Source organism: Littorina saxatilis, linkage group LG2, assembly GCF_037325665.1.
Source record: "Littorina saxatilis isolate snail1 linkage group LG2, US_GU_Lsax_2.0, whole genome shotgun sequence".
NCBI classification, from domain to species: Eukaryota; Metazoa; Mollusca; class Gastropoda; order Littorinimorpha; family Littorinidae; genus Littorina; species Littorina saxatilis.
The window spans coordinates 11,416,050-11,434,569 of NC_090246.1; the positions used below are offsets into that span (position 1 = coordinate 11,416,050).

Genomic DNA, 18,520 nt, shown 5'->3' on the forward strand with positions numbered 1-18,520 from the left:
CACAGCAGACTCTGCACCCGAGTTGTTGGCCTTTAAGTCAACACCGGTGGATTGTGGAATTCTGTTTGTGATGGGGTCTGGTGGTTTCCGATTGTCTGTATGTTCATGGAAACCTTCGGGTTTGCACAACAGTTTTAATAGGGCTAATTTCTTAACATTTTCGTAACATTTTCAATCCTGTTTGATTGCACTTCGCCTCCCGAGGTGATCGTAGTGTTTCGGCACTCGGTTACATGTGTAATGGCTATATAAGTTTGAGTCACATTTGACTGCACAGAGATCAATACAAATTGAAGAGTGTTTACGGGATACGTCTCATCTCATGTAATTATCCAATCCACAACCGTATGAGGTAACTTCCATACACTCACTCTTCATCTCGCTCATTCATTGTTTGTTGGTTTCTTTGCTGTCTCTGATCTGTGTTTTGGTCGTTCTCACCAGACACGAGACAGAAACACTTGCTCTGATCTGTCTTTTGGTCGTTCTCACCAGACACGAGACAGAAACACTTGCTCTGATCTGTCTTTTGGTCGTTCTCACCAGACACGAGACAGCAACACTTTCTCTGATCTGTCTTTTGGCCGTTCTCACCAGACACGAGACAGCAACACTTTCTAAGCTATTGTAACCGAGTGCAAGAGCACACCAATCACCTTTGGAGGCAAAGCCCTTCAAACAGGATTGAGATTTTAGAGCTTATGTCTTGGCCTTATAACAACTGTTATTCCTTGTGGGTACACTAAGGTTCCCAAGAACAAGTTACATGCACGGAGACAGCAGCAGCCAGACCCTACCACAAACAGAACTCTACAATGCACAGGTGTCAGCAACGTTCAAGAAGGATTTGGGAAACGACATTGAACATGGGGAGGGAGGGAGATAGACAGACAGCGAGTTACACACACACACGCACGCACACACACACACACACACACACACACACACACACACACACACACTCACATACCGTGGCACGCGCGCTCGCTGTTTGGCACACGAGAGACGGACAGAGACAGACATTGACGTTTACACTCTTGGCTAGCTTCGAGTGACCAAGACTTATTCAGCTGAGCTTAGCCAAACACTGTACATAAAGAAGACGTGGAACTTGCGAAGAAAATGCGAAAAAGTGTTTGTGGGTTATCGTCCCTAGTCACATGCTGACGGCGAAAACAAAATGGCGGATCGCGTAGGTACCGATCGCGTGCGAGGTGGTGGTAAATTGTGCTCGGCTTTTTGTTGCAAGAACGCCCGTTACAAACAGAGCTGCTTCGGGAAAACTTTCCACAAGTTCCCTAAAGAAGAAAACAGGTGGGTTGTGCAGTGATTATTTCATCAGGTTTACCTTCTTCAGAATGAGAATGCAATGGCTCGAGTCAACTCACTCAGATAAGCCAACTGTCTCTGGGCATTTTTGTCTGCTATGATACTACAGTATTTATAGAACTAATATGCAAATGAAATATTACAAACATAGCATGGATCGGTTCATCCTGAGATTTCTGTACTAGCTGTACTATGTACGCGTGTGTCTGCGTGTGTACCTGTGTGTGCATGTGTACACTGTACTTACGACTGTGAGTGTGAGTCAGCAGTCAGTACAAAACAACAGTTTACACTTGATGACAAACTACCCGTGGGCATATTTGCCGAAATCTTTATCAAACCTTGCTTACGGGAAAACTACAGTACAAAGGTACATCACTCATCCGTTTTGCGTTCAGGCAGAGCGTTAGATTTAGACTGAAGATCTGATTTATTTTTTGTCTTTCCTTTTTGCTTAGTTTAACAATAACATTGTTGTTTTTATTGTCAAACTAGGTGCAGAATATGGATGCAATTCACAAGGCGAGAGGACTTTGAAAAGCTGCAGCCAGCTGATGTTCAAGGTCTCAAGCTTTGTACTGATCACTTTGAGGCCAACCAGTAAAACAATCCTGCAGAGAGGATCACTTGTGTGGAATGCTGTCCCGACATTGTTTGCAGTGCCCAATCCACCACCGAAGGTTATTTATTTATTGGTTTTAGGTTTTTGCAAACCAATGAAGCACACTATTTAATGCAGGTTGAGTAATGACAAGTTTGAGGCTGATGTAAGAATTGAAAAAAACCCAGCATTGTTCCCATCAAATAATGCCTGTTTGCATTTAGCGCAAAAAAATGATAAGGCCAACCAAAAAAAGTTACTTATTTTGGATCGACGTCTTGATTATGATGATATGATGAACTTATTTTGCAAAAAAACAGCCCCAAATGGCAAAAAAAGTATAGGGTCGGCGTCAACAACAAAAAAGTTGTATGTTTCTGGTCACCTGACCCTACCTATGTTTTCCCGACGACCCTAGACTTTTATTTTGCATTTTCAAAAATAAAAGGGGTATTCAAAAATCAATTGTTTTCCTGTTTTTCAACAAAATAAGTTAAAAAGATAGTTTAAAAAAAAAAGTTTAGAAAAAAAATCTCCACCTTTAGTCATGTTAGGCCACAAAAAAAGTCTGTTTAAGGTAACATAGGCCCTCCAAAAATAGCGTCGGTAGGTCGGCTTTTTATTTTTGTATTTTAGCCATCTGAATATTTTAATTTCATTTTTTAATGCCCCAAAAAAGTCTAGGGCCGGTGGGAAAAAAATAGGGTCGGTCCGGATACTGTAAACAGATTATTTTTTGTTTTGCCTTACGAGAAACATACACTTTTTTGTGTGGCCTAAGACCAATGCCATGAAATTGGGAGAATTGTTTCATTGTGACTGGGTGTTGGTTGTGAGTTTGTCAGTTAAAGAGCTGTGCATTTGCAGGTTGCTAGTGGGAGGAAGCCACCATCGCAAAGGGTAGCTACAAATGAAGCCAGCACCGACCTGTCGCCTGATGCACAAATTGTTCAACCAGGTAAGAGATTTTTAACCATGAAGAACACCATGACATCAAAAAATGTTTAAACCCATCCATTACATAGTTGATAATTGCTGTATAGGGTGACGGGCGCTGTGGCGGGGTGGTAAGACGTCGGTCTATTAACTCGGAAGGTCGAGGGTTCGAATCCCGGTCGCGGCCGCCTGGTGGGTTAAGTGTGGAGATGTTTCCGATCTCCCAGGTCAACTTATGTGAAGACCTGCTAGTGACTTATCCCCCTTCATGTGTACACGCAAGCACAAGACCAAGTACGCACGAAAAAGATCCTGTAATCTATGTCAGAGTTCGGTGGGTTTTAGAAACACAAAAATACCCCGCACGCTTCCTCCGAAAGCGGCGTATGGCTGCCTAAATGGCGGGGTAAAAACGATCATACACGTAAAATTCCACTTGTGCAAAAAAAATGAGTGCACGTGGGAGTTTCAGCCCACGAGCGCAGAAGAAGAAGAAGAAGAAGAAGAAGAAGAAGCTGTATAGGGCGGATGCATGGATGGATGAAATTGTACCTGTAGTTCCAACACGTAAAGATGGGAAACATATCCTGTTAGAGGCATGGTGTAACAAGAAACAATTAAGTGGCTCTATTCCCATCTCCCCCCCCCCCCCTTTCCCCGTCGCGATATAAGCTTCGTAATTGAAAACGACGTTAAACACCAAATAAAGAAAGAAAGAAAGAGGCATGGTGTGTGAGGAGTTTACCTGGTACTGTTGTCCTAATCAATCAATCAATCAATCAATCAATATGAAGCTTATATAGCGCGTATTCCGTGGGTACAGTTCTAATGGCCTCACCCATTCAGTACCAAACAAGGTCAATTCCATCATTGTTCCACATCGTATCCATAGTTGCTAATACACTTCATTTCTGGCCTGCCTTCCTACGCTATTGTTTATTTTCATTTTGTGATTTAATTACACGTGTTTTAATTTCTTCCAGGTTGTAACTTGTTATGGTTATGTTATTTTATGTGTGTTTTCTTTTTTAGATGACATTCAGGCGATCCTGGAGGACATAGGATGTAAAGCATCAAAGTCGTCATCTTCCCATCCCCTCGTGAAGCGGAACTTTGGCAGAAGGTCAACAAACTGAGGAGCAAGGTTTTCCGATTAGAAAAGAAAACGATGGAACCCCGTGTAAAACGAGCGAGTAAATTAGCCAAGCCTCCCAAGAAAGACTTTGTAGTAGAACAGTTGTCTCATATATTATCAGGCGAGGCGAGCTATTTTGCCATTTATGCCTGTTACATATTTACCGGTTATCTGCTGCTGTGTCCAATCCTGGCAGAGACGGGAACGCATGTTACCAAGGAGCTGAAGGAGAGTCAATGAGATGAGAGAATGTGATTAACAATTGCCAACTCTCTCCGTACAAAGAGGGTCCAAAATTGTATAAATAAAATAGATGGTAGGCAATTCAAAATTAAAAAAAGGACTCTCGGAGCATGGACTTAATGAGTCAAAAATTAAAGAAGGCTCTATGAGCCGAAGTACATGTTTTGTCTATTGTCTTTTTTTATTTTGAATTCCCTACCATCTATATTTTGATACAATTTTGGACCCTCCCTGGTGTGTTGTTTCTGATGTACCTTTTAGTCTGTTTACAGTAACATAGGCACACAAAAAGAGGGTCGGTAGGTCGGCTTTTCTTAAAAAAATTTTATAACCATCTTTTTAAATTATTTTGCAAAAAAACAGGAACAAAATTGATTTTTTTTTTCTTTTTCTTTTTTTCCAAATGCCAAAAAAAAAGTCTAGGGTTGGTCTAGAAAAATAGGGTTGGTCGGGATACCGTAAACAGGCTATTTTGCTTTGTTTTGCCTAAGCAAAGACTAACAAACTTTCTTTAGGGTCTGACATTGTATATACTATACAATTTTTGGGGTATTAACTAAATACATGTATACAGTTTTCGATTCCTTTTATACTTTTTCACAAATTAGGCCCCCCCCCCCCCCCCCTTTTTTTTTTTTTTAGTCTGCCCTGGGGGCGGGAGGTCTCCTAATTTCGGTTTCTAGGGTCACCTTATGCTTCCCCATGAGCTGAGAACTTAATTTAAAATGAGCCTCGATTTTTTTATTTGTATTTTGTAATTGTGCCTTTGTCCAGTCACATGATTTCACTTTTTACTTAAAAACTTGGCACTGTCATCATTTATTGCTATTTATTGTTCAGTTGTTCAGTATTTATTGCTATTGGGCATCAGTTATTCAGTTGCCCTCTTTCGAATGAGCCATGCATGCATTATGGATGTGTTTAGCGAATTGGGATACCTAAAGCAATGTAAAAGAAACAATGTGAAGCAAACATATAGCACCAAATAAAATAACCGAATCAGAATGGAAACTTCTTCAGTGTATGTGTGTGTGTGTGTGTGTGTGTGTGTTTGCTGTTTTAAATACCGAAAATGTGAAAATAAAGCAAGTCACAGCATGAGAAAGATCGACTGTACTAGTCATGACAAAGCAGGAGACAGCCTGGTCAGCATGTAGAAAAGGGGAATAACTCGTATTTAGCCATTCTCATTTCTAAGCATGCCCAATGAGGAAGTTATCCTTCTTCCCATTGTAGTTTCTTTGGCTTAGCACTCAGCAATGACGCCACAAACAGCATATGACGCAGTGACAGACAGTGACGTAAGTAAATAGACGACAGAAATTAGGACAGCGGCAAAGGAGATAATTATTTCAGATAAAGCGCCAACAACCGTGTAGATCTACTCGACGGTCTTTGGACGCTTGCTCCGGTTTTTGGACGCTAAGGTCTCCCGATCGTCTGCAAGTTTTGTCGCAGTGCATCCTGGATCTCGTAATTATTGAGCTGAACTGAGAACGGATACATAAGAGAGTGAGAGAGAGAGAGAAACAGAGCTATCAAGTCGACTGGCACATTCTCTGGAACTATAAAAGGGTGTGTGCATTTTCTTTCCTGTGTCGTGGGGTGTTCATTGTGTTTGCTACTGAACTTGTTTTTGTTTCGTACTGTTTGCATACCTTTCACTTTTATGTTGAGTTGGGTCTGCTTTCTTGGCCGGAGTGCTGTGTTAATTATGAACAGTGCTTCCACACCCGTTTAAAAAATATGACACTAACAGCATGTTTCCGCATATTGAGTCAGAATATTTTGTTTTGGCAAATCGACATTGCAGTTCCGGAGCAAATGATCAAACTTTCTTGGCGAATTTGCGTTCAAACGTGTTTTTCCCATAATATAACAATGCGCAGCTCGAAAATATGGCCAAGAACAAATCCATGGTACTTCGAAGAAAGAAGAATAACAACATTCACTGTCCAATAGGCTACGACTTGCAATTTACCGTGTGCGCTGTAAAATCTCCCTACCTTCAAAGCAGACGAAAAGCAGACATCTTCATTTTCTTCCAAGGGAGAAATCGTTGGTCATAAAGTCTTGCAGGACCCAAATATACTTCTGCACGCTTTCTTTTGTTGGCTCACGAAGTGTAGCCTATGCGATCGTAACTTTGTCTGTCTGTGCGTGTGTGCGTGTGTATTGTCTGTGGTAGAAACTTTAACATTTCGTCATTTGAAGACGTCACATGATGGCGTAAGAGGGTTAGACGTCACGCGAAGGAATTACTGGAAGTCTCGGCCATTGTTATTTTATTTTTTTTTAGCGGGCCGAGACTAGTTGGCAGTCGTGTCCCTGTACAGTAGGCTACATGCAGACAGATAAATCTAGATCTAGTGTCTCGCTTTCTTGCACAGTTTCACCTATGCTTACTGTGTGTGTGTGTATGTGTGTGTATGTGTGTGTATGTGTGACGGAGTGATTGAGTTTGTGTTACTGTGTCACGGTTCACTTTTGTTAAAACTGATGGTTTCCATTTCTGCCCGAGATATGTGGTAGAAGGGAGGGAAGCCAGGTTAGGAAAACAAAACAAGGTTAAGAGTTATAGAACCTAGTGTCAGAAGTGAGACAGTCACGTGAGTGTGACGGACAGGACGGCAGTTGTAAGCGCGAGGACATGAAGTGTCGGTCTCAGGTGGTTCTCGATTGAACTCCTGACAGGACGGAAAGTGTGAAGGCTTGTTTGAATTCCGTTTCCCAAGAACAGTGTGGTGTGGTGTCTTCAAGGAAGAAAGCCCTTGTTCAAATGGCTTCTGTCAAGATGATGTTTTGCTCAAAGATTCATCCTATCACGGGATATTATGGTGAGCGAAAATGTTGAGTCTGCAGTGTGAGCGTGTTATGCTGAATATTCTGTAACTACAGGGACGTAGCACCCGGTAGGGCATGTAGGGCGACCGCCCGACCACTTTTTTCGTAAAAAAAAAAAAAAAAAGAGAGAGAGAGAGAGAGAGAGAGAGAGAGAGAGAGAGAGAGAGAGAGAGAGAGAGAGATCTACCAACAGAACACCCCACGTAGTATTCACGCCGGCGATGGCATAAGGTCGGTTTTTTGGGTTTTTTTTTGTGTGTGTTAGTCTTGGTCAACTGCTGGAATAGGATGACGTCTTATTTTGACGAGAACGTCACACGTGACGAGTTCCGTCAGGCCATAAAAGTATTGGCGCCAATTTAGTGAAAATTGCTTCTTCGTCCGTCTGCTCCCATGAGAAACAATGGAGGTAAGAAATGTTTTGTATATTCTGTGTGTGAAGCTGGGGTCAGACTGAGGGGTGAGTGATTGTGTGTCAACCGTAAGTACGCCATAACAATTGAGTAACACAGTAACTTGTGGGGTTAACAGTGTCACATGAAACAACATGTAGAGAGAGAATTGAACAATGGACACAAGTGTGCATCCTGGTTGTGATGGATCGAAAACGCGCTAAAAATATTCTGACAAATCCCTCTATTTTTCAGTCATCACTCAGGCTGCCAATGTTGATGGCTGGACGGATCAATAAATTGCTTGTTTAGAAGTAAACCAGTTTGTCAATCCTTGCTTTTTAACACACTAGACAATAATGAAGACGAAAGTCATTTGAAGTAAGTGCTCATCACATTCAACGTATCGGAATTTAGATATAAATGTAAGTCGATTGATAATCACTGATACATTCACCAGCCCGTTGTTTGGTGGAGGATGGAAAGATGATTAGATGGAACTGAGCTCAGAAGGCACGAAATCGCATCATGTTTTCTTTCTTTTTTAGACCATTACAAGGGGACGGGAAGGGGGGGGGGGGGGGGCGGTAGTGTAAGCCCCATATTTCCTTAGCTGTCTCAGCATTTTGTCTTCCATTTTTTTCCGCCCTACCACTTTTATTAGGTGTGCTACGTCCCTGAACTAGCAAGACCCTTAGTATGCTGGAAAGAATGTGTGAATATGTGCTTTATTTTTTGAGTTTCAGTTTGGTTTATGTTCGATTGTAGTAGGTATTATTTGGGATAGGAGGTTGGTAACATTTTCTAATTGCCTATGCGCTTGTAGATAGTTTGGCCATGCATTTTTTGTTTTTCAAAATGGCGGACCTAATGGTCCCACATGGTAAATAACTTTGAAGCTACCTGATGTAAAAATGATTTAGGAGATTCCTAAAATGAAAATGGATACATGGTGTTATAATGTGAAGCAGGAGGGCTTGGATTTTGAATGAGGGTGTGAAGATGAACTTGCGGACAATGAGTAACTATTTCTGGGGGAAGTGGGTTATGTCCATTGATAAAAGTGAGCGGAGAGTTGTGTCCCTTGAATTCAAAATGGCGGAAGCATGTTGTTGTAATTTTCATAACCTGTTGTGAAAATTCTTTGGAAGACTAGTGTGAAAGGCTGTCATTTGAGATAATTTTGTTATGAATTTGTAGAACATGTTTGACCTTGACCTTGTGTGTATATAATTGGACAGGAAGTTAGAGAGGTCATAAGTTATGTTTTAAAAGCAATTTTGACTTAGTGAATACTTTTGGCAAAAGGAAAATAACAACTTTGAAGAAAGTTAACTTATAAATATTTTCGAAGAAGAATCTTCATGTTCTGATAGTGAATCGGAACTTAGATTATTTTTGAAGGAAGATTTTTCATGTGGACATTAGAAGTTCATATTTGTAAAATTTTAGGTTCAAGTTTAGCAGCAAAATTGAATTGTTGTTTGAACTTGGAGATAAACACACAAGGTTTGGTGACTATGGTTTAGGTCTTATGATCAGATTACTTGGACCAAATTTTATTTAACATATCCTGCTGTGAATCCAGCCTGGATGTCAAGCCTGTAAATCCAGTCCTCAGGGCATTGAGCCTGTTCTCGATGCTGTTCCTGATGTGGAACCTGTCAGCTTCGTCCGCGTTCTCGTCGTCGACTGATCCTGATCTAACACTGATCGGGAACTCAACTTCGTCTACGTCGTCGAATGATCTCATGCATGGGCTGACACTGATAGGGTTCTCGACTTCATCCTCGTTTTCATCGTTGGCTGATCCGGGTCAAGATCTGACACTGATTGGATTCTCGGCTTTGACTTCGTTCTCGTCGTCGAATGTTATAGTTCTGGATATGAGACTGAACCTGGCAGGCTTGCCAGGCAAATGAACAACGAATCTGGATAATTGTTCCAAAAACTGTTTTCTTAGTGTTTGACAGTATTGGTTTATTCTGGCACTTTTTAAGTTATATAAGTATACTATGTTACAGTCATTTTTCCTTTGAGTTATTTCTTTTTTAGTTTGAGTACATGAAAGTTGATAAATTTGTGTTTGTGATGATCAAGACTTTATTAGTTGACTAAATTGATTTGTTCTACAAATAGTTTTCCTGGTTTAGTATAGGGCATGAAAGCGAGTGATTGAATGTGAGTATCTGATTTTGATTCTGTGTATTCATCTTCCACGCATCAGTGCGTGACATACTGTTTGTCGATTTCTTACGTGAGCCTTGAAGGCCTCGCCTCTTGTTGGCTCACGTAAGCGTAGCCTATGCGATGCTAACTTTTGTCTGTCTGTGCGTGCGTGCGTGCGTATGTATGTATGTCACACGCTTTCCTTCTTTGCCACTACTAAAGCAAACGTGTGCAAGATTGTATGTTACACGCTTTGGAGCATGTGCAAGAACGGATTCAAACTCGAAATCGTCCCTCCAAAAACCCCAAAATGCACACACGACTTTTATTTCTCCTGCTGTTATCGTTTCTTCTCTTTACAAATTCTTCAACGCTGAGAATACTGAAAACGGCATCCCAGACGACAGTACTGTTTCCATACGCGAATTTAGCTGCCCTTGGAAAGTGGCTCGCTCAGGAGGCCTGTTAGTCTGAATCTAGAAGGACAGAGTTATGAACATAGATGACAAAGATCCCGGAAAGAACAAACATTTCGCGGATGCAGACACAGAAAGACGTCATGAAGATTGCAATGCTTCAAAAGATACAGACTGTGACGATGACTGTGACGTCATTCACATATACCGAGACGTCATTTATAGTTGTTCGGTCACTTTCGTCAAAAAGTAGATCTCTCCACAATGGCTGCTCCTGTGTTTAGGTTTATCAAGCGTGAGTACGCAAAATGTGTTTGTTCTCTCCTCTGTTGAAGCTGTGAGACATAATCGCCATTACGAGCTAGTCGTGTGACAGAGAGTTTTCTTGCACACGAGACTGTAGATGTTTCACGACGGCTTTAGCCGGAGTGAAACAGCAGCAGTCGAGTGTGCAAGAAAACTCTCTGTCACACGACTAGCTCGTAATAGCGGGTAATGTCTGTGGTAGAAACTTTAACATTTGAAGACGTCACATTATGACGTAAGAGGGTTAGACGTCACGCGAAGGAATTACTGAAAGTCTCGGTCATTGCTATTTTGAGCGGGCCGAGACTAGTTGGAAGTCGTGTCCCTAAGTAGGCTACATGCAGACAGACAGATCTAGATCTAGTGTCTCGCTTTCTTGCACAGTTTCACCTATGCTTACTGTGTGTGTGTGTGTGTGTGTGTGTGTGTGTATGTGACGGAGTGATTGAGTTTGTGTTACTGTTTGTCGATTTCTTACGTGAGCCTTGAAGGCTTCGCCTCTTGTTTTCATATTCAGTTGCTTCGCAAAAATGAAATTTCATTGGTTTTTCTCAACTTGTCAAGTCAGTCAAAACGACCGCAGAACACAGAACTGGGAAATGACACTGATTGAAATAAGAAAGATCTTCGATGACAAAAGTATAAATGACGTCATGTGGTCACACCTATCTCGAGAACTAAGCGTCGCTCAGAACCAGCGCCCTTCCATTAGTAAGACATGATTGTTGTTTGTAACACTAACAGTGTGTGAAGTTTTAACACTGCTCGTAGGTGCTTTTACTTTTAAAATCCCCCCTTAACCTCCAACAATTCGTGCAAATGTACCAGCCCTGAATATCTTGCTGTAATCGGTCTTTATTTTGCTTTCAGAATAACACAAGGCACAAGAACTGAGACAGCAACACAAACAGGCGGACACAGCAGCAGCTCTTGACTCCAGAGATCCCAGGTGCCATCCACTGCCGCACAGGTCCAGACCAAGCTTGCGGAGGGAAAGCAGGCAGCCACCGACGCAGCAATCAGCGCGAGATAACTTGTCGTCAGCCGCCACAAAGGTTCAAGACAAGGCGGTTAAGGGAAAGCAGGCAGTGAAAGATGCAGCTATCATCGCTAAGGATCATATGTCGTCAACACATGACAGCGATAAGGTCAACGCCTCGCCAGCATATGTCTGACAGCGCTAAGGATCTCGTGTCGTCCGCCGCCAGTAAGGTTCAGAAAAAGGCGGTTGAGGGAAAGCAGGCAGTGAAAGATGCAGCGGTCACCGCTAAGGATCAAATGTCGTCAACATATGATATCGCTAAGGACAAGATGGGTGAAGCTAAGGACAAGATGGGTCAAGCTAAGGACAAGATGGGTCAAGCTAAGGACAAGATGGGTCAAGCTAAGGACAAGATGGGTCAAGCTAAGGACAAGATGGGTGAAGCTAAGGACAAGGTGGTGTAGACCTTGAACTGAGAATGCAGGCATATAGAGGCTCGTGTGTTCCATGATATACCACCCATTTAAATGCTTTTTTTTTTGTTAAACCTCAGTTGCATGCAGGTTTGCTACTACAATTATTTTTTGCCTTATTTTTTTACATTTAGTTAAGTTTTGACGAAATGTTTTAAGGGCAGACCGGGTAGGCAAAATGAGTTATTTTTGGTCTCATACACCTTTTTGGGGTTGTTGCATTTTTCACACCTTTGAACATCCTGGAATGCATTCAATAATCTGCTTTTATCATTTTAGACATGTATTCATGTAAATAAAACCATTTTCAAACCGATGTTTTGTTTTATCGAAAAAATCGAAAAAATGGTCTACTTTGGATACTCCGTGCTGGTAAATGTGCGCACATGACATGGCCCTTTGCTGTTCAAACTGTGTGGAAATTTTCGTTCTTCAAGATGACGTCATCACCGTTGGGGAATTTCCGTTGACATAGGCACAAAGAGAGAGAATCCGTTCCAACCGAAACCCCGGAATTAATATATGCAAATATATGTAGGTCAAAGGCATTTGGCGCAAGCGCAGTAGACAACTTATCAGTCCCCCGGTGTCAACAAATCCATGACTTTTTCACCGATTCAGCAGCATTTTTCAAAGTTTAGAGCTGCGGAGAACAACCCTAACATTGGAAATGTTCGGCATAGTGGCAAGAAATATCAGAAAAAGATGAACCAGCAGCAGCGAACAGTAGAAGGAAGTAACAACACTCCGAAATGAACCAACATGATCGTATTAAAGCAGACGACATTCTAAGATTCTTGCCTCGACGAGGTGGGTTTTGCTTCTTTCTCTTTTCGATCTTGTTTGTTTGACAACGTGATTTATTGCACATTGTTATGTTGTTGTTGTAAGAATGTGTTAGGGTTTATGATAAACAGTTTGTGTCTGAAGTATTTTGTGGGTTTCTTGATCCAATTTACTGACCATGCCGCCGCCGCACCCCCCCCCCCCCCCCTCCCTCGATCATCTCTGTGATATCGTCTTCACAACCCCTATTTTATTGTTCTTCGCTGGCCAGTCCTTGAGAGCTTACTATGGTGTAACATGTCATCATTATTCTTTGTCTGGGGTCAAACTGAGAAGCAGCATCTGAGCGATGTACGACTGACACAGTTTCTGTTTCTGGTCCTTGACCGTAGGAAAATAATAGTGGGGCTTGTATGTTGCAAAATCATTCAAATCATGCAACAAACACCAAATTTAGCAAATAGGAAGAGTTTTATGTGCTTAACAAAACCTGATACAGAGCCACCGCGAAAAATTTAAAAAATAGGTAGTTTTTAAACAATTTTTCAAAATGGCCGCCAGTGTAAACGGTTGGGTATGTTAGGCATATTTCACTTCATGTGATTAACAGCAAATTTGGCGTAAATGGACATTTGCTTTTGCTTAACAAAACCTGATACAGAACCACCGTGAAAAAATTAAGAAATCAGTAGTTTTTTAACAATTTTCAAAATGGCCGCCAATGAAAAGGGTATTTAGGCATTTTTGATGCTACAAGACATTCTCTTGCAATAGAAACTAACACATAAACACTTTTAAACAAAACAATACAATACAATGGTGCAGAGAATGATTGGACGGTGTGGGTGGCAGGGTTGAAGAATTTGTGGATTACCTAAACTGTGCAAAAATAAATATATTGCACCAATTTTCATACCAAAACGAAAACATTCATTCCTGTGCTGTTGTATTCAATGTAGGCCCCTATGCTATTGAGGGCACTCAACTTGGCTAACTGGAACACTTTTAAGATAAAAGGTGGCCTTTACATGGGTTATTTGACCGCCGCCCAAAAAAGGGTACCCCCAAAATAAAACTGATAAAAATGTAATGTATCAACTCAAAAGTCGACTAAAATTCATAATCGCTGTATTTCGAAAACGTTGTTTGTTCTCATGTGTTTACACAACTAGCACATTTCGGCAAGTGTCTATACTCAAAAGAAACTTTGGCATTACTTGAAACAACCATCTGTCATATACATGCGAAGTCAAAAATATGTGGGATGTAAATCAACAAACCTGTGGCAGTTTTTAAAATATTATTTCGTGAAGATTTAAAAGTGTACTCAAACGGTTGAACTACGCCTCGTGTGTAGACACACATTCCTGAAAGTTTCAACGCAACCCACTTGGTCATTGCTAAAATACATGGATTTTAGTTGACTTGGGTATCCCTCAAATTTGACACATAAACATCTCATCCGTGAGATCGACACATACATCAGTAGGTACAATGGCACAACACTAGAAATATGCAAGATGGCGAAATAAAACAACCTGTTCTGGATGGATAATCAAGTTGACTTTCTCTTCGTATACAACAGTGACCCATTTGTGCCTCAGGAATTGTTGTCGGATTTTTAAAAGGTACCCGAAGTTTTTGTCACATCTCTTTGTCACGTCAAGGGTATCCTTATTTTGACGGCGTAAATGATGATGTAAAAAAAAAATGTGCCAGATAGCAAAGATGCGAGCCTTTAATGGCATAGACAGTTTGAATAAAATGACACAGGAATAAATGTTTGAGTTGGGGTATGAAAATGGGTGCAATAATATTTTTGCACAGTTTAGATGCTGACAGTTTTCACAGGCATGCAAGCACATTTGCAGAGAGCTGTGCTCTGTAGTCCTTCTTTGCAGCATTTGCAGCGTTTTGTTGTACAGCTCTTCTTGCAGGCACACCTCATGAGTTCTCGGCACACGCTGGATACCTCTTGAAAGCTCGTCCAGAATGACTCCCACTTTCCAGCCTTGAACTGCCAGCCCACAGAGTTGGGTAGTCTAATAGGTAGATGGCTCTTCTCAGATCTCATGTCCTGCAGCAGCACCTCACTTGTAAGGGGATTATGGTCAATTTGGCAGCTCTTTTTACTGAAGAGGTACCGTCTAGCACTGTTTACACCAAGTACGTTGCTGGTTTTGTCCTACAAATGTACACCAAAAAGCTCTTGTGCTGCCTTGTCAGTGGTACTCAGCTTACAAAGAGGAGCAGACAACCTGAAGAAAGTTTGAGTGACGTCTTCAAATGCTTGCCATACTTCCCAAGCCTTCTGTTTCCCCAATACCATTGAAGAACGACATAGTGTCACAGCCTGTAAGGCTATGCAAAATGGGCAGACAGGGTGACTTCTCTTGGCCAATGGATTTGGCAATGTGGCGATACACTTCACGAGCAGAAAAAAACGCAACACAGCTGGAATGAGAAGCAGACTGTCTGGCCTCCTCTACATCCATGGTGCAGGAAATCAGCCTGGGGTACCCTTCACACAAAAGATGAAAAGTGACATTTTTATTTGAATGTATTTGAATAATGTTTACTATCTCAGAGAGTCGGTCAAAGCCGGGGTAGCAAGCCTTCACACAACAGACCAAAATGAAAGAAAATTTTATTTCATGAATTCGTATAATTCTTACTGTTTCATGTTAAAAAAATTTTTTTTTACAAAAAACAGTTTCCAGTGACCCAACTGATTCTGGAATCTTTCTGACCGCTACATTTATTCGCTTCAAACAGTCGCTAACAGAATGTTGACCATAGTGAGGGTACGTTAAACCCATCAAATTCACAGAGGTCGCTTACAAATTAATTATGTGCAAACATGTTCCAATTAATACAAATAAAAAAATCTTACTGTTAAGCTAGACAGGATGTATTAGGTAACAAACCTTGATACAGTAGTACTAGTGAAATCAGCTCCCTTCTGTGGTACCGGAATAATTGCAGAACGCTTGTTCCCAGGAACCGGCATGTGGTGTAACTCTTGTATATCCTGTAAAAATAAAATTCACACCAATGCACGGTCAACTTAAAATAAGCAAAAGGATGAGAAACAAGCAACAAACCAAAATTGTAAAACTCAAAGAGCGGTACCTCTTCATTTTTCAAAACCACTTATCTCATTTGATTAGCATACACTGTATGCTTTTGTCTGTTACCTACCGTCTTTGAAAGTTTGATCACAACACTGTAAAGACATGGGGAGTGGAGTGTTTTTATCTCCAGCTGGTCATCCTACTATCTGGCCTACCCTCACTCAGTTTTTGACTCTACCACTCCCCCCACCTCAGCCGTTTAGAGACTTATGGAAGTCCTTAACGTAGGCAGGATTAATTATCATACCATGAACAATCTCTTTCTCCTCGCCTTTTATTCAAAGTTCGTTTAATCTGTTTAAAATCACCAGCGTGGCGATCATGATTTCCTTACTTGTAATCAACAGATAGATCTAGATCTATCAGCATCACAACCCAGCTAATGAGCTATTGCAAGATTAAACAAAGTCTCTGCATTTCAGCGCTTCACCCGATAAATAACAGACCCCAGGGGAGAATTAAACAGTAAGATTATGTGACATTGGTGAATGGATGCGTATTCTTGAAAACTTACCTTCAGAAACGTTGTTTTCGCTCAAATCAAAGCACGCAATGTTGCGGAGGCCGCCATCTTGAATTTTTATGCTGCGGATATATAAAATTCTAAAAACGATCAAATTAAATACCAGAACACAAAAATACCCATAAGAGTATTTATGTCATGCATGTGTTATCAGCAGACAACTTCTGGTGCATGGTAAATCATTGAATTTTACATTTGCTGAGTTGGGAATATTTACTACTGAGCGCTTTTGGTACGAACTTCGTCTGCTGTAAATGCAGCCTTTTATTCCCTATCAAAAACAAAAAAAACCGATTTCTGAAGTGGCTCTGTATCTGAAATCCCTTAAATAATTATAAGGAACAATATCACAAAGTATGATGTTTGTTGCAATATGTGAATGATTGATGAGTGCGTCTGCAACATACGAGCCCCACTATAAGTACCCTACTAGAGAGCGTTCTCTAATTCTTAAGGATTGGTTTACACCTGCATGGCTGACCAACCTATCATTGACAGCAATATTGTTGTCAGATTTTTTCCATTAACTAAGGAATAAAACAAAAATAGATACAAATTTACTTCACCAACAAACAAGTCGCGTAAGGCGAAAATACAATATTTAGTCAAGTAGCTGTCGAACTCACAGAATGAAACTGAACGCAATGCCATTTTTCAGCAAGACCGTATACTCGTAGCATCGTCAGTCCACCGCTCATGGCAAAGGCAGTGAAATTGACAAGAAGAGCGGGGTAGTAGTTGCGCTAAGAAGGATAGCACGCTTTTCTGTACCTCTCTTTGTTTTAACTTTCTGAGCGTGTTTTTAATCCAAACATATCATATGTATATGTTTTTGGAATCAGGAACCGACAAGGAATAAGATAAAAGTGTTTTTAAATTGATTTCGACAATTTAATTTTGATAATAATTTTTATATATTTAATTTCCAGAGCTTGTTTTTAATCCAAATATAACATATTTATATGTTTTTGGAATCAGAAAATGATGGAGAATAAGATGAACGTAAATTTGGATCGTTTTATAAATTTTTATTTTTTTTTACAATTTTCAGATTTTTAATGACCAAAGTCATTAATTAATTTTTAAGCCACCAAGCTGAAATGCAATACCGAAGTCCGGACTTTGTCGAAGATTACTTGACCAAAATTTCAACCAATTTGGTTGAAAAATGAGAGCGTGACAGTGCCGCCTCAACTTTCACGAAAAGCCGGATATGACGTCATAAGACATTTATCCAAAAAATGAAAAAAACGTCTGGGGATTTCATACACAGGAACTCTCATGTCAAATTTCATAAAGATCGGTCCAGTAGTTTAGTCTGAATCGCTCTACACACACACACAGACGTACACACACACACACACACACACACACACACACACCACGCACGCACGCACGCACGCACATACACCACGACCCTCGTCTCGATTCCCCCCTCTACGTTAAAACATTTAGTCAAAACTTGACTAAATATAAAAAGAGTTAAACTAAAGGACTGGGGATGCAACTCATGAATCAAAAGCATAAAGATCACCTGCAAACAGTGCTAGGTTTAGGAAATCTGAAAATGTATACACACACACAGAACACACACACACACACACACACACACACACACACACACACACACACACACACACACACACACACACACACACAACAGACAAGAAACAAGCAAATACATAGCAAGTGTGATGAAATAAATTAATTTTAAAAGAAAAATATGAAAAGAAAGAAAGAAAATAATTCAGCTAGTTTCAGTATTAGTTCCTGTGTGTATGTGATTGTGTGGTTACTCAAATCCCATAGTAAACTTGACATGTACATTTTGTGATAGGGGCCGGTATGTATATGTTCTGCGCGAAGTTAGAATCCGGTTCCATTCTAGAATGGACCGGGTCCAAGTTGGAATTCTAACCCTGCGCAAGTACAGGGGTGCCATTCTAGAATGGTACCCTTGTTGCTGGTCCATTCTAGAATCGGCCGTGCGCAAGGTTGGAATTTGGGTCCAAGTTGGAATAGTCATTTCAGTTAGACTATCACACAGCCAAAGCCACAAATGTGGATTTTCTGTTTGTTTTTGTTTTTTGTGTGTTTGGTTGGGGTTTTTTTCTCGGGTTTTTTACACTTTACTCAAAGACATCGTGAATTGGGATTGTGATGTTCTGAAAGTGATTACGATTTTGAGAGACACTCAGCACTGATCGCTACGAACGGAAATTTCCGGACTGACAGTGTTTTGCCGATCTCG

At 40.8% G+C, this 18,520-nt stretch overlaps 2 long non-coding RNA genes across 2 annotated transcripts; both read left to right on the plus strand.

The window, feature by feature from the left end:
- The first annotated feature begins 1,878 nt into the window (after positions 1–1,878).
- Positions 1,879–5,249, plus strand: LOC138958190 (uncharacterized). Its single transcript, XR_011453337.1, has 3 exons — positions 1,879–2,009; positions 2,798–2,888; positions 3,899–5,249. It is a non-coding gene; the product is annotated as an uncharacterized lncRNA (long non-coding RNA).
- A 245-nt stretch (positions 5,250–5,494) lies between these two features.
- On the plus strand, positions 5,495–12,142 carry LOC138958189 (uncharacterized). Its single transcript, XR_011453336.1, has 2 exons — positions 5,495–5,819; positions 11,242–12,142. It is a non-coding gene; the product is annotated as an uncharacterized lncRNA (long non-coding RNA).
- Positions 12,143–18,520: the final 6,378 nt, after the last annotated feature.